The sequence below is a fragment of the Carassius carassius genome, chromosome 28 (assembly GCF_963082965.1).
Source record: "Carassius carassius chromosome 28, fCarCar2.1, whole genome shotgun sequence".
Classification (NCBI taxonomy): domain Eukaryota; kingdom Metazoa; phylum Chordata; class Actinopteri; order Cypriniformes; family Cyprinidae; genus Carassius; species Carassius carassius.
This window is the reverse complement of record NC_081782.1, coordinates 16,427,319-16,443,562: the sequence shown is the minus strand read 5'-3', so window position 1 is coordinate 16,443,562 and position 16,244 is coordinate 16,427,319. Positions and strand designations below refer to the sequence as shown.

Here is a 16,244-nt window from a genome sequence, read left to right as displayed (position 1 = left end):
GCCCTTAGCATTTGCCTATACTGCCTATGCCGCGTGCCGGCCCTGAGTACATATATATATATGTCAAAGTAATCTTTGCAAACAAGAACAAAAAAATTATAAACTCATGGAATGAATTAATCAATATCCAATTAGTTGTTACACAACACAAGAGTAAATATGGCGATCCCAATTTTTCCTACTCCTATCATACCATTGGTCAACTTTTCTTCCCTCTGTGTGGTAGGACAGGGAGGAGGACTTCAGAGGTATAAAAAAGTGCACTCTTGTGTGATGGGATCAGTAGGCGAGATCTCTACGCATGTGCTAGACTGACTGCTCAGAATGCTGCTGTTGCTTCTGCCGCCACTGCTGCTGCTGCTGCAATGCTCCTTAACAAGCGGAGCCACCGATCCGTAAGAGCCTTTATGATTTTAATGTTCACACAAACAAGATAGCGGAAGGTAGAGTAACGAGTAAAACCTGCAAAACGAGGACTAGACAAAAGTTTAGAACAACTATACTTTTGTAATCATGTCACACTTAAAAAAAAATTGTTTTGTTTTCTTTAACATGCCGGAAGAGATACAGTGATGATGTTTCAAGCATTATGGGGAACATTTTGATGACCATATTTTACATTCAATAGTTGGTTATGAGGCTATTTTGCTATTGAAAAATATTTGTTAAAATTTGCTATTTTAGCTATTAAATCTGTGAGTTAAAGTCAGTATTGGCCTACCCAGCAACTCAAATACAAAATGAAGACCAAACAGTGTTATACATACATAACACTAAATAATGCTAAAACAATGGAAAATAGAAAATAAAATAAGAAACTAAATAGAAACAAATGTGAATGTGCAGGGAATTCTGGAAACTTTCTGCTTAAAATTAAATTTACATATTTACTATCAGTCAAATTTTTAGAATCATTAGTATTTTTTAAAGATTTTTTAAAGAATTCTCATATGCTCACGAGCCTTTGGTGGCACAGCCCACCAGAGCCCACCAATATGGGCGGGGCATCTGGCTATATAATCTTGCACTTCGCCATAGAATCCTCAGATTTCTTCTCCTTCAGCGACGACTCTGATTTTGCACTACGAAACTCAAAGCCTTCGCCATGAACAAGCCTCATAATGGATCAAGACCCCTTTCTGCTTGGCTGACTTTGCCGCTTTTCAGCTGCCTTCTGCATCTGCAGCAGCATGGTCTTCCAGTTCCCTGCCGCTATCCGGTGAGTATAAGAGCAAATTTTTATGAGCAAATTTCCAGCGTTATTGCAAACGCTGCACTGATACTGTCAATGACGATCACGGTGAGAGCGTTTCATGCTTGGGCGCTGTCCACGCTGAAGCTGCACTGTCAGAGATGGAATGTTCTTATTGTGAGGTTATGAGTCTCTCCTTTCTGCGCTCATGGATGGCTTTCTTTACAAAAAGTGACTCCGCCCCTCAAGCACTCCCACTTTCCATGCTGGCTGAGCCCCCGCATGCCTCCCTCTCCACATAGAGAGTTTTCGCTCATCCTCCTCTCTCACTTGGACGAGCATCCCTCTGCGGCTGTGTGTGATCTGGTTTCATTCGGTACGCTTGTCTTTTCCTTGACTCTCATGCCTATTTGGTCCTGCGGTTGAAGGGTTTGCAGAGCACTCCATGCTACACAGAAGTTGTCCCAGGCAATGTGACACTTATTGCCAAAATGCTTCAGCTCTGCGACTGCAGCAAGTAACCACAAGGCAGTGCCCACAGCCCTCCTCATCAGCTGCACTGCTGGTCTCTAAGCCTGAGCCCCAGTATCAGTCCCCCTCAACTAGATGCTATCAATTCCCCAAGCGCCAAGGACCCCGGTTCAAGGTAGTGCTGGTTCTGGTACCTCCGGCGTCAACCTGATCCACGAGACAGGAAAGGAGGGGACAAAGTCTCACCACCGCTGGACCAGCCCCCAAGCATCTTCTTTTGTGCCTCTAACCACACGGTTCACTTACGGGTGCCGATGGCAATGTGTTTGTGGTAAATACTGGTATGAACCCAAGACCTGTTCAGTTAGCACCTGCACAACTTATTGCTGTTATAGCGAGTATGGCAGATCTGACTCGAATCAGACAAATTAAAGAGTCGATCAGGACTTTGGTTGAAACATGAGCCAAATTCCTCAAAGGCAAAAGGAAGTCATAAATCATTCCTAGTGCCACAAGTCCGAAACAAGTTAACCAACCAACTCTTTCACAGAACAGCTTTCGACATTAACAACATTAGAACAATTATTGACAATTTCTATTCGGAGAAGAGATTGTCAAATTTGGGGCAAGTAATTGAGATGCAACGCCGGACATCACGTGTAAACCCATGAGAGTACTACACAAGATCCTTTGACTTCCCCCACCTACCAGAACCAGACCAAAGAGTATAGAAGTAACAAGAGGCGAAACTCCATTGCAGTTTTGACAACAATCGCTAGATGGCGCTGCTATCCCGCTGCCGCCATTTTGGACTGAACCAACGGCTTTACCGTTGGCAGAACTACAGTAGGCTATACACTGCAGCATTAACATTATGTCTGTAAGGCAAGGCAAGGCAAGTTTGTTTATATAGCACATTTCGTAACCAATGGTAATTCAAAGTGCTTTACATAAAAGAAAGTAAAATAATCATGAAGAAAAATAATAACAAAAATAAAACAAGCAATTTTAAAACTTTTAAAATGATTAAAACATTTAAAAACAGTTAGAAAATGATTTTACATAAAAAATAAATAAATAAAATAAAATAAAAAAACAGTGAAAATATAGTGCAATCAATTCGGACATTGCACAGTGCTCATTCAATAAAAGCACAGTTAAACAGATGTGTTTTGAGTCTAGATTTAAATGTGACTAGTGTTTTAGCACATCTGATGTGATATGCTCAGATTTTCTGGTTCTAGTCAGAATCCTGGCAGCAGTGTTCTGGATGAGCTGCAGCTGTCTAATGGACTTTTTGAAGAAGACATTTGCTAGGTTATTGTTGAAGTGAAATAAATGATGAAAGTGAAACAGAAAAAAGTTATATAAGTTCGAGTTTATTAAAATGTACAAATTAAAAAATATAATTATTTATATTCTATATAAAAAAAAAAAAATATATATATGTATATATATATATATATATATATATATATATATATATATATATATATATATATATTACAAAATATATTTTACTCTATAACTGCAAGAAAATGAAAGCAAAAAATCTGAACAAGTTGTGTTTCACATTTTAGAGACATGGGATGTCTGCTATAGAGATATTAAAAACTAGAAACTACTATTTAATTCCCTCAACCGCTTTTGAATTGGAACCAGTATCATTCAATTCTATGACAGCTGTGTTGCGTTCAGTCCAAGATGGCGGAGCTGCAGCTCTGCGCATGGGTGCGTTTGTTGCTATGGAACGTTCTATTGAGTTTCGCCTCTTGTTACTTCTATACTCTTTGACCAGACTGAAATTCCTAAAGGGGGGCCTTTTAACCTCTGGTCTCCACAGAAATATTTGTCAAAAGAATGGCACAGAAACTCTCTTTTCTACATATATATGGACCAAAATGAACTCAAAAAGACTTAATGAATATCAGTCCATCGCTTCACTCCTTATTCATTTATATGTAACCCACACATTTGACTATCATATTATAATCACTTATTGTGTATGTCTTTTAATAACTATTGGATCGCACTAGGATACGTATTCATGTTTGGTGTGTAAGTGTTTGAATCTGTTAGCTTGAAACAGTCCTGGCCATCAGTTATTTGTCAAATGTATCATATTCTTGTTATAGGAATCATGTCCAAAATTAGACCCTGCAAGAGCAGGAAAATTTGGACCACGTGCTTGATAAGATAACATATGATTTATGATACCCCCGAGCCAAGACAATATCTGATTGGGCAAGGCAACATTTGAGGTGTGGCCAACAGGCCAGTTTAAATACTCAGGACACCATAAAAATTCTGCTTTTAGTTTAAGCTTTTAGCTTCTAGCTTTGCTTCTGCTATTAGTCATGCCTGCTTTTAGTTTGCTTTTAGCTTTGCTTCTTAGCTTTAGCTTTTAGCCCTGCTTTTAGTCATCACTGTTCTTTGAGCGGGGTTCCAGCGTGCTTTGGCCTGCACGCCTCCTGCTACTTAGCCACGATGAGAAGAAACACCACCTAGTCTCGTCAAACTTTACTTCTTTTCTTTTCCGTTTGAGAGTTTCGTGTTCTGAGTTAAGTTTTGTAATGGCGGTCTCCGAGTCTGACCTCGACTGCCCGTTCAACTTCAAACAGCCCACACAACTCTGCATCGTCAGCCAAAGCCCAACCACGGGCTTCCCAAGACGTCACTTCAGCAACTACTGAACTTCCAGCCAATCAGCGACATCGGGAAACCCCCTTTCAACGACAACAAAGGGGACTCCCTTTACACAGGAGACGCAAGTAACCTCCAGATTCTGACCTTTACTGGTGTATCTAATATAATTTTAACCTCATTGAGGAACTCAATGCGAGGGCTAATTAAGTGATTGATGGTTGTTCATGTCTATGCAATTTAACGTATTGCTGTAAACTTGGGATTCCACATTTCCATTCTCTTAAACTCATCTTTTCCTAACTTTCGATCTTCCTGCAACTTGTGTGAATGTATGAGTGTGTGCATTTATTTGTTAGATTAATTTATATGTCTTAGATTTATCTAATAAAGTCTTATTCATATTGAAAAGAGAAGTATCTTGTGTTTTGTGCTTACAAGTTAATGTCTTAAACTGCCGATCTTGTTACTGTGCTAATTGATAGTGTTTTCACTATAGTTTGGATATTAATATCCAGCGCAGATTTGATGTTAAACCGCTCGTTCAGTGAATCGCAGGGCGTCTCAGTGATCAGCCGTGAAACAGTGATTCTGTTCAAATTCCCTTTAAAATCTTAAATGATTTCCTTTGAGCTAAATTGACCTGTTTTTCCTTACACGAGAAAAATAAAACACAAACATTTTCAAAAAGAAAATCTTCAGATTATAACGTTGACTCCGCTGCCGAGCCAATGGTTCATTTTTAATACACTTGACAAACCAATGGATGTGCAGTTACACTGCATGATTGAAAAAGGCTTCAGTATTAGGCGAAAATGTATTTTTCCCCAAAGTGTCTTGGTGACGTTAGTAACTGAGTAGGTTTTCAACATCATTCATATCTTGCAACACTGGAGGCATGGCAGGCAGGGTGAGGGCAGAGAAGAAAAAGTAATCCACAAAATAGGAGGAGGTCAGGGCAGGCAGCCAACAATCACAAAACAAATCAACAGTCCAAGATCAAAAACACTTCCAGATCCTCCTCAACATTAACAGACCTGAGTCCAGGAGGGAGGTGGAGCAAAGGCAGAAGAGGGGGGGTGATGGAGGACCAGGTCCATGTGAAAGTGGAGGAACAGGGGACTGAGGCAAAACCAGTGAAACAGGATACCAAAGCGGAGCAAGAAGCTAAGGTGAAGCAGAGAGTGAAGGTGGACCAGGAAGCCAGAGTGGAGCAGGCAGAGCTGAAGAGCACCAGGACAAAGCAGAAGATCTTCTTGGTGGAGCAGATGACCTCCACAGCAGGAAAGACAGTAGCGAAGATCTCCAGTGCCTCCAGTGTTGCAAGATATGAATGATGTTGAAAACCTACTCAGTTACTAACGTCACCAAGACACTTTGGGGAAAAATACATTTTCGCCTAATACTGAAGCCTTTTTCAATCATGCAGTGTAACTGCACATCCATTGGTTTGTCAAGTGTATTAAAAATGAACCATTGGCTCGGCAGCGGAGTCAACGTTATAATCTGAAGATTTTCTTTTTGAAAATGTTTGTGTTTTATTTTTCTCGTGTAAGGAAAAACAGGTCAATTTAGCAGATGAGCACCAGGGTGGAGACGATGGAGCCGAAGACCACTTCAATGGAGCTGATGGTGCAGGAGACCACCAAGGCAGATCAGGCAGAAGTGGAAAAAGAGCACAGAGAGGTTAACAATGGCCTTAGTGGTCGTAACAGTTAAGGCAGAGAGTTCAGAAAGAGCATCTTTGGCTGTAACAGGGTGAGTAGAGAGTTTAGAGTTCAGGGCAGCCCTTTTGATCATGTAAGGACAGGCAGAGAGTTCAAAGAAAACCTCCTTGGTCATGACAGGACAGTTTGAGAGCTCAGGGGCAGCCCTTTTGGTTGTGACAGGACAGGCTGAGAGCTCAGGGGAAAGCCTTTTGGTCCTGACAGGACAGACTGAGAGTTCATAGATGGCCTCCTTGAACGTAACAGGACAGGCAGAGGGTTCACAGGCTTTCAATTCAATTCAATTCAATTCAATTCAATTCAATTCAATTCAATTCAATTCAATTCGGCAGCCGGCAGCCATATCACCCTGGAGCCCAAGACCGGTTTCCCACTGAAGCTAAGCAGGGCTGAGCCTGGTCAGTACCTGGATGGGAGACCTCCTGTGAAAACTAGGTTGCTGCAGGAAGAGGTGCTAGTGAGGCCAGCAGGGGGTGCTCACCCTGTGGTCTGTGTGGGTCCTAGCGCCCCAGTGTAGTGATGGGGACACTGTACTGTCAACAAGCACCGTCCTTCGGATGAGACGTCAAACCGAGGTCCTGACTCTCTGTGGTCATTAAAAATCCCAGGATGTCTTTCGAAAAGAGTAGAGGTGTGACCTCGGCATCCTGGCTAAATTCGCCCATTGGCCTCTGACCATCATGGCCTCCTAACAATCCCCATATCTGCTGATTGGCTTCATCACTCTGTCTCCTCTCCACCAGTAAGCTGGTGTGTGGTGGGCGTTCTGGCGCAATATGGCTGCCGTCGCATCATCCAGGTGGATGCTGCACACTGGTGGTGGATGAGGAGATACCCCCTGACTATGTAAAGCGCTTTGAGTGCCTAGAAAGCGCTATATAAAAAATATATATATAAAATATAATGAATTATTATTATTAATTCAAGTTTATTTGTATAGTGCTTTCTACGATACAAATCATTGCAAAGCAACTTTACAAAACATTAAGTTTGTACAATATTTAGTAGTAACTTATCAGTGGTGACTGTCAAGATGTAGTCAACCAGACGATGAACACTATAAACGGCAATTATTATATGCTGCAATCACACTTGTATCAATATTTGGTAGTTCTGTGTGTTGTTTCAGGGTTAGCATCATCTGAGGTCCTCTGAAGGTTTGGCATCATCTCTTCTCAGGTGTTCAGGTGTCCAGACTTTAGCTTGTGTAAATCCTAGTTACCACGGGAAGTAAATCCAGTGTCAAAACAGATATAAATAGAGACATATTTAGCTTAGCTGCTGTTCCAACCAAGTAAAATTAATTAGTTTAAACCGAGCTAAAGACAACCTTCATGAACATAACAGGGCAGGCTATAAGTCCTGGACAAACAGGACAAACCAAGAGTTCAAAAACTGCCTCTTTTGTCATGACAGGACTGACAAAGCGATCAAGATCAGTCTCCTTAGCTGTGACAGAGGAAACTGAGGGTTCAGAAATGGCCTCCTTGGCAATGGCAGGGTAAACTGAGGGTTCAGAAACAACCTTCTTAGCCGTGACCGAGGAAACTGAGAGTTCATAAATGAACTCCTTAGCTGTGACAGGGTAAACTGAGGGTTCAGAAATGACCTCCTTAGCCTTTTTGAATTCAAAGGTGGTCTCAGTGACCATGACAGGAAGGACAGGGAGTTCATGAATGGACACCCATGCCATGAGAGGAGCAGAAAATGGGCAACCTCACCACCTCTGGAGGTTCTGCAGTAAATTCCGACACTTCTGGAGGTTCTGCTGCTGTAGTAACAGGAGCTTCAATGGATACAGACAATTCAAAGATGGCACTCACAGCCACAGGGAACACTGCATCTATTGCTGAGACAGACAGCGTGCATGGTGAACTAGAGTGTGTAGAAGCCAGCTGGTTAGAGTATGCTGTAATGGAGGTGATTGAGAGTATTGAAACTGCGTCGCTTGAGGGTGCTGAAACTGCATCACTTGTGAGTGTAGAACCTGCATTGCTTGAGAGCATAGAATCTGCGTTGCTTGTGACAGCTCTCACAGACACCAGCAGTGGATCCTCCACAGTGAATGTCAGTCTCGGACTGTGACTGCTTCAAAGGCTCAGGATGTGGCTGACATGAATGTGGAGGTCTTAGTTGGAACAGCCATGACAGGATGCTGCTCAGAAGTGGCAGCTGTGATAGGAAGAGGCTCTGGAACAGGAACCATGATGTGACAAGACTTTGGAAGGGCGGCCACCTCTTGGAAAGTGTCTGTGTTGGCAGCCATCTTATGAACAGTCTCTTGGCTGGGAGCTTTTTTATGATAAGGTTTAGGAGCGGGGACACATTCCTCCTACGTGAAGAATTAACCATTTAAAATCAAGGCGTAGTCCTTCAAACTATAGTTAAAGTCCCCTCAAGGCATGCCATGATTTTATTGGTTAATTTAGTCCTGGGGTGGAGTGCCCTCTGGTGACATTCAAGGGCACTTCAGCAGGTAATTGTAACTCAGTGTCATATGATCCTTCAGAAATTCTTCTAGTATGTTGATTTTATGCTCAAGAAACATTTCTTATTATTATCAATGCTGAAAAAATTGTGCTGTTTAATATTTTTGTGTAAATGATGATACCGTTCAAAAAGGTTGGGGTAAAATTCTTGTAATACTTGTATTCAACAAGGTATGATAAAAAAAAAAAAAATATATATATATATATATATATACATATATATATATATATATAATTACTTAAAACAACCCAAGGCTCATGCAACACTAAACTTATGCTATAAAAGCATTTTATACTCTGAATATATTTTTTGTTTTCTTTCAGCATCTACATGGTGACAGTCACTTCCCAGGTAGTGGGTGACAGCACAGAGACTCTGTGTGCACAGATAAATGAGCCCAAAGAAACAATTTTTATAGTGGTAACTTTGAGGACTGACAATCACAACCTGACCATCCTACAACAGGGTTTCATAACAAAGGATTTCTACAAATGTGTCCCTTTTAAGGTCAGTATAGCCTACTCAGTACAGCTCAGAGAGTAAATCTCTGTTTACAGTGGTGGTGTATCTGGTAATGCTATGTTATAGAGATCATGGCCCTTGCATAATGTCTGCACAACACGTATAAAATTATATTAGGTTTAAAGAGCCTATTCATAATGAGTAATAAAATATGGTTAATGTGTAAGTAAAACCCACATATTTTACAGTACTGAATTGTTCAGTGATCTCTGCAGTCCTGATGCTGCTGCCAAATTTATAGTCTTTAGTCTGTATGTAGATTTATACAGTCACTGTTTAATTTATTTGTCTCTTGCAGGTCCCTGTAGTCACTGAGGAGTCCGTTGCATCCATCAGTGTTGTAGTCCAAGGGGGCAAAACATCTCTAAACAAAACCATTTAAATCCTCGTAATTCCCCCCAAAAATCTTCTTTTCATCTAATCAGACAAGCCTATCTACAAGCCTGGGCAAACAAGTAATACTTATCTTTGTGAATTATTCCAAAGCAGTTTAAGTTGTCAGTACTTATTTGTTCTTGTTAATATCAGCCTGTGAGTCTTTGTGTAATATATTGTTATAATATTGTTTGTGTTAATATTCTGTCTCAAATTTTCTCTTCCCCAGTTAAATTTCGCATTGTGTCTCTGGATTCCAATTTCTTGCCTCGCAAACAAGTGGTAAATTTAGTTTAATTTATGTGATTTTATTTTAAATTAAAAAAATTACATTTATGCATTTAGCAGACGCTTTTATCCAAAGCAACTTACAGCGCATTCAGGCTATCAATTTTTAACTATCATGTGTGCCCGGGGAATCAAACCCCCAACCTTTTGCTTGATAACACAATCTACCAACTGAGCTACAGGAACACTATTTTATTTTTTTTCAGTTGAAGTGATATACCTATATATATATATCACCTAAAGGATTATTAGGAACACCATACTAATACTGTGTTTGACCCCCTTTCGCCTTCAGAACTGCCTTAATTCTACGTGGCATTGATTCAACAAGGTGCTGAAAGCATTCTTTAGAAATCTTGGCCCATATTGGTAGGATAGCATCTTGCAGTTGATGGAGATTTGTGGGATGCACATCCAGGGCACGAAGCTCCCGTTCCACCACATCCCAAAGATGCTCTATTGGGTTGAGATCTGGTGACTGTGGGGGCCATTTTAGTAGAGTGAACTCATTGTCATGTTCAAGAAACCAATTTGAAATGATTCGAGCTTTGTGACATGGTGCATTATCCTGCTGGAAGTAGCCATCAGAGGATGGGTACATGGTGGTCATAAAGAGATGGACATGGTCAGAAACAATGCTCAGGTAGGCCATTGCATTTAAATGATTCCCAATTGGAACTAAGGGGCCTAAAGTGTGCCAAGAAAACATCCCCTACACCATTACACCACCACCACCAGCCTGCACAGTGGTAACAAGGCATGATGGATCCATGTTCTCATTCTGTTTACGCCAAATTCTGACTCTATCATCTGACTGTCTCAACAGAAATCGAGACTCATCAGACCAGGCAACATTTTTCCAGTCTTCAACTGTCTAATTTTGGTGAGCTCGTGCAAATTGTAGCCTCTTTTTCCTATTTGTAGTGGAGATGAGTGGTACCCGGTGGGGTCTTCTGCTGTTGTAGCCCATCCGCCTCAAGGTTGTGCGTGTTGTGGCTTCACAAATGCTTTGCTGCATACCTCGGTTGTAATGAGTGGTTATTTCCGTCAAAGTTGCTCTTCTATCAGCTTGAATAAGTCAGCCCATTCTCCTCTGACCTCTAGCATCAACAAGACATTTTTGCCCACAGGACTGCTGCACACTGGATGTTTTTCCCTTTTCACACCATTCTTTGTAAACCCTAGAAATGGTTGTGCGTGAAAATCCCAGCAACTGAGCAGATTGTGAAATACTCAGACCGGCCCGTCTAGCACCAACAACCATGCCACACTCAGAATTGCTTAAATCACCTTTCTTTCCCATTCTGACATTAAGTTTGGAGTTCAGGAGATTGTCTTGACCAGGACCACACCCCTAAATGCATTGAAGCAACTGCCATGTGATTGGTTGATTAGATAATCGCATTAATGAGAAATTGAACAGGTGTTCCTAATAATCCTTTAAGTCAGTGTGTATATATATATATATACATATATACATAATATATATATATACACATAAGAAAGTAATTTCAATTAGGGCAAAATAACACACACACATACATATATATATATATATATGTGTGTGTGTGTGTTATTTTGCCCTAATTGAAATTACTTTCTTATGTCTTTCTCTTGCAGTTTCGAACTGTAGAACTCCAGGTAAAATCCTTCCAGCAGACATGATCTGTTTATGATTTGTTACTTCAATTAATGCAATCTGATTCCACTGCAGGCTTTTTCATTATGTGCCACTGTTGTTAAGGACCCTTATTCAAATCACATTGGTCAGTGGTTGAATCAGACCACAAGGATTGGCATTTTGGATCTGTCCCACTCTATGTCTACAGAAGCTACTCAGGGTTTATACACGATCACTGCTTGGGATGAGAAGAACCAACAAATATCACACAGCTTTGAAATTAAAGAATATGGTCAGAACCAGAAATTAACTTTTTTGTCAATCCATTACTGACCAGCGTGTGTGTTTTATTGAATTATAAGTATTTTTACCATGCGTCTCTTTTAGTTCTGCCAAAATATGAAGTGAACATCAATTTTCCCTCCATTTTAACCATCCAGGACAAAGAGGTCACCCTGAAAGTTTGTGCAAAGTAGGAATTTATTACAAATAATATTCATTTCTTTACAGATAAATGAGGAGCATACCTGTGTTTCAATTATATTTTTAGCATGATAAAATATATTTTTTACTGTCTTTAGATACACTTATGGCAAGCCTGTGCTGGGGTCTGTGAATGCTGAAGTGTGTGGGCAGAGCTATGGTTACTATTGGATGAGACCTTTCTCTGACATGGTTAATATATTCAAGGAATATTCAATGATGGTGTGTTACCCTCTGCACACACAAAACTGTTACCTTTTGGAATCCTAAAAACACTGTAATAATTATAATTTCCTCTTAAACATCATAAGGTCCCAATTACAAGAAATAACAATGAGCTGATATTACTGTATTGCATTATTCAGTGTTACACCTAAAGCATATATATTTTAGGTGTTCTAAATGGCAACTTCCATAATGCTTGTCAGTGCTTTCAGAAGTACAGTTCAAGTTAGAGTAAAGGGTTAAGGTCTTTAACCATATTTCAAAGACAATATTCAATAGATGTCATTAAGAAGGTGGGTAAACAACACTCAGTTAATTGCATTCAATGTATATTTTTATTAATTTAAAAAAAAATAATATTTTAAACTATAAAACATTCATAATTTCACCTAGCTGCAATTAAGATGCAACTAAGTGTCCGCATTCAGTTTGCACTCAAGTGTATTCTTACAACTCCAATTCCAAATAAGTTGGGACACTGTGTAAAATGTAAATAAAAATAGAATGCTATTTACATTTTTTATTTAAATGTTACACAGCGAATTTTATATATTTCTGTAATAAGTACTCCTTATTAAAATTACATGTACCGGTATGCCAAAGTGTACTTTTTCACAAGGGTCCATATTGCAACATATAATATATTGTCTAACTATTTTTCTTCTCCCTCTTATTCATTCAGACTGACAAGACTGGCTGTGGGTCTCAGGTGATAAATGTGACAGAATTTGGCTTGTCTTCAGAAGGATCTTTCCAATTGAATAGTAAAGTTGAAGAGTTTGGAACAGGTGAGGTTGGAAAACACTGGCTGTTGTCCATTTTAATTCTCCACATTAGAGTAATAAAACATGGACTTTTGTTCCTCCAGGAATAACTATGGAGAGTTCTACCTCAGCTGTGTTTACCAGTGATTATGTCAATGCTAACTTTGAGGACATGCCAGATACATACAGGCCTGGCATGATCTTAAAGGGAAAGGTAACCGCTGGCTTGAGGTCGTTTGCTACTAATTATTGAGTGAATGCTCCAAAAGTAACTTTACAGTCCAAGTGTTTTAACAACCATCGTTAGAAAAAGTTCATAACTGTACCAAAACTTTTATTTTTGTCTGAGTGTAAAATGAAACATTAGTAAACAACCTGTTTAGCAGTGAATACATTTAAGGAAAGGACGTGACGTGTGGTCAAGTATGGTGACCCACACTTGGAATTTGTGCTCTGCATTTAACCCATCCAAGTGCACAGACAGCAGTTAGTTAAACATACACCTTGAATAGAGGGCACCAGGAGAGTAGTTAGGGCTTCGGTGCCTTCGTGCTATTGAAGGTGGAAGAGACAGCAGTACATTCACTGCCACCACCTACAATCCCTGTCTGTATTGAGACTCGAACCCATGACCTTTGGGTTACAAGTTACAAGACTCTCTCACCATTACGCCATTACTGCCCAGTTAGCATAGTCATATTGTGTACAGCGAATGTTATTTTCATTTATGAGGTGATCATTTTGTCTTTCTCAACATTTATTATTATTATTATATACAGGTTGTGGTCACTAATTCACAGTCCAGCCCTATGAAAAATGAGCCAGTGATTGTATATGCACATTATGGTGGTAAAAGTGTCAATGTGACACTGACGACAGACAACAATTGCACTGCCCGCTTCTCCTTTAATACTTCAGATTGGTCAGAAGAAACCGTTCAATTACAGGTTAGTGGTGTTTTTGTTTCTAGCATGATGTTTATGTATATAATTTGGGTGTAATGATGATTTTCAAAATATTTTTTATTAGGTCAGTCATAAAGGAGGTGAAGAACGGACTGATTTTGAGGCTTTTAGATATTATCCATCAGACTATCTCTATGTAAGACCGTTTCATTCCAAAAGCAAAAGTTTCCTGATGTTGACGAAGGGTCCAGAGAAGCTAAGCTGTAAAAGTGATGCAACAGTGACAGCCAGTTACATCATTCAGGGCAGTGCGCTGAAAACAGTCCAGAAAAACTTGGATTTCTTCTACATTGTATGTTTTATATTGACACTGTTTTTTTATTTTTCCATTTTTCCCCCTTTTTTAATTTTTTGTTTTAATTCACAACAAGATCTTTGACCTTTTATTTAAGGAAGCATGACATGCCAGTTCCATATTGGTTATTAGCCAATATTAAATATTTATTTTATTATCTGTGTAGGTTGTTATTGGAACCTTACATAGTATAACTTATAAATGTTATTGTTAATGCTCATTTTCCCAGTTTCTACATTTAGATTAATGGCCACTTACATTTAATTTTAATCACACACACACACACACAAATAAAATAGGTTTTTTTATGAAATCTAAAAATTAATATCAGTTTTTCATCTTATACTGTATATTTTTTAATTAAGTTTATTTAGACAAAATAGTCCAGACTTTTATTATTGACCACTTATTGCTGCCATAATATGACAATAATTAGCAGGACTGTACAGAATTTTAATATGTATTTTTTTTTTTTAAGAGAAAACTTTTCTTCAAGGTAACTAAATTTTGTAGTTATTATCACAAAGGAGAAAAGAGGATGAAAAAAATTACAATGCTAGTGAAGCTGTAGAACTCCGTAGCATTACATAAATTGTCATACAGTAATAATCTTCATGCACTCCAGGTCTTGTCCAGAGGCAGCATGGCTCGAAATGGTCTTCTGTCTGTGAATGTGAACACTGGAAGAGGTACACAGCTTTGTCAGCAATCATATTGTTCTCTTGTTGTATAAGTGTAGTTTATGGTCTGTGTATAGTACATTGTGGTTCAGCATACGCCTTTTCTTGTTTCCATAAATTATCTCTCTCTATCATAAAAGAAAACAAAGGTGAACTGACATTCACACTAAAGAAGACAGCAGCTCTGATTCCATATGCTCAGGTGGTGATTTACACAGTTCTTCCCAATGGAGAAACAGTAGCAGACAGTACGAACTTCCCCATTGAAGAATGTTTGCCAAATAAGGTAAGAAAATCCCACATGAAATCTCATTTTACAACTCAATATGCCCCTCATGCTTTTTTTGTATGTGTATATATATATATTTATCATCAATGTGTCATGAGAGCGTGCCTGTGCTCTTACAGGTGTCCTTAAAATTCTCGTCTCCCCCCACACTACCTGGAGAGAGGACATCTCTTAACCTGCAAGCCAGTCCTGGCTCCTTATGCTCTGTGCGGGCCATAGATCAGAGTGTGCTGCTGTTAAGACCAGAGGCAGAGCTGGATGCAGCATCTGTATGTTACTCAATAACTAACATCACAACTATAACTGTTAGATAATCTTTATTATAAAAATAACGGGTCAGGGACATTGCACTATATATAGTTATCAAATTTGATAACTATATAGTTAGAAAGATTTGAATAGATTTGAAAGTCACTTATTTCATAATAAGCATGTTTTAAATTTCTCAAATAAAATTAATTTTTATATTTTTAGGAGTAAAAAATAGTAAAAAGTAAAAAGAGAGTAAAGTAAAAAAAAGATATATATATATATATATATATATATATATATATATATATATATATATATAAAGCCTCATTAAAATAATAAAATTTTGAATAAACTTATATATGTGAATATATATGAATATATAATGAATATATAAAAATATATAAATACAAAAAGTACATTTCTTAGAATTTGGAACGTGTTATAATCTAGATTTTTTTTTTATTTTTATCATGGACACTTATGGCAATTTTATTTAATGTTTTTTTTTTTTTTTTTAATCCATTTTTTTTATTTTTTTTATGATTATTAGGAAATTGCCTTGTCACTGCTATGGATCAATATCTTGTTATTACTCTACAGGTCCTTGGAATGTTACCAGTCCAGATTTTGTCAGGTTACCCATACAATGTTGAGAAGTGGGAACCTAACACCTGCCGACCTCCCTGGGAGAACCCCTTTGCTGAATCTGCGAGGCGCAAGCGCTCCCACTTTTATTACCCCTACTATGACAACAGAAATGATGTCTACAACATTTTTAGAGTAAGATGCACAACATGTCCTCCAATATCATCTTAATCTCACCTTGCACAATGTAATATACTGTAACACTTGCTTTTCTCTAGGCAGTTGGAATCAAAATCGCTACCAACTCTGATGTGAAAGCACCTGTTGATTGTCGCCGTTATAGCACAATGGTTATGGAGGAATGTAAGTCACTTCAT

At 38.8% G+C, this 16,244-nt stretch overlaps 1 pseudogene; it reads left to right on the top strand.

Annotated features, from left to right (window-relative positions):
• The first annotated feature begins 293 nt into the window (after positions 1-293).
• LOC132108091 (alpha-2-macroglobulin-like protein 1) overlaps positions 294-16,244 on the top strand; it is a 30,232-nt pseudogene continuing 14,281 nt past the window's right edge.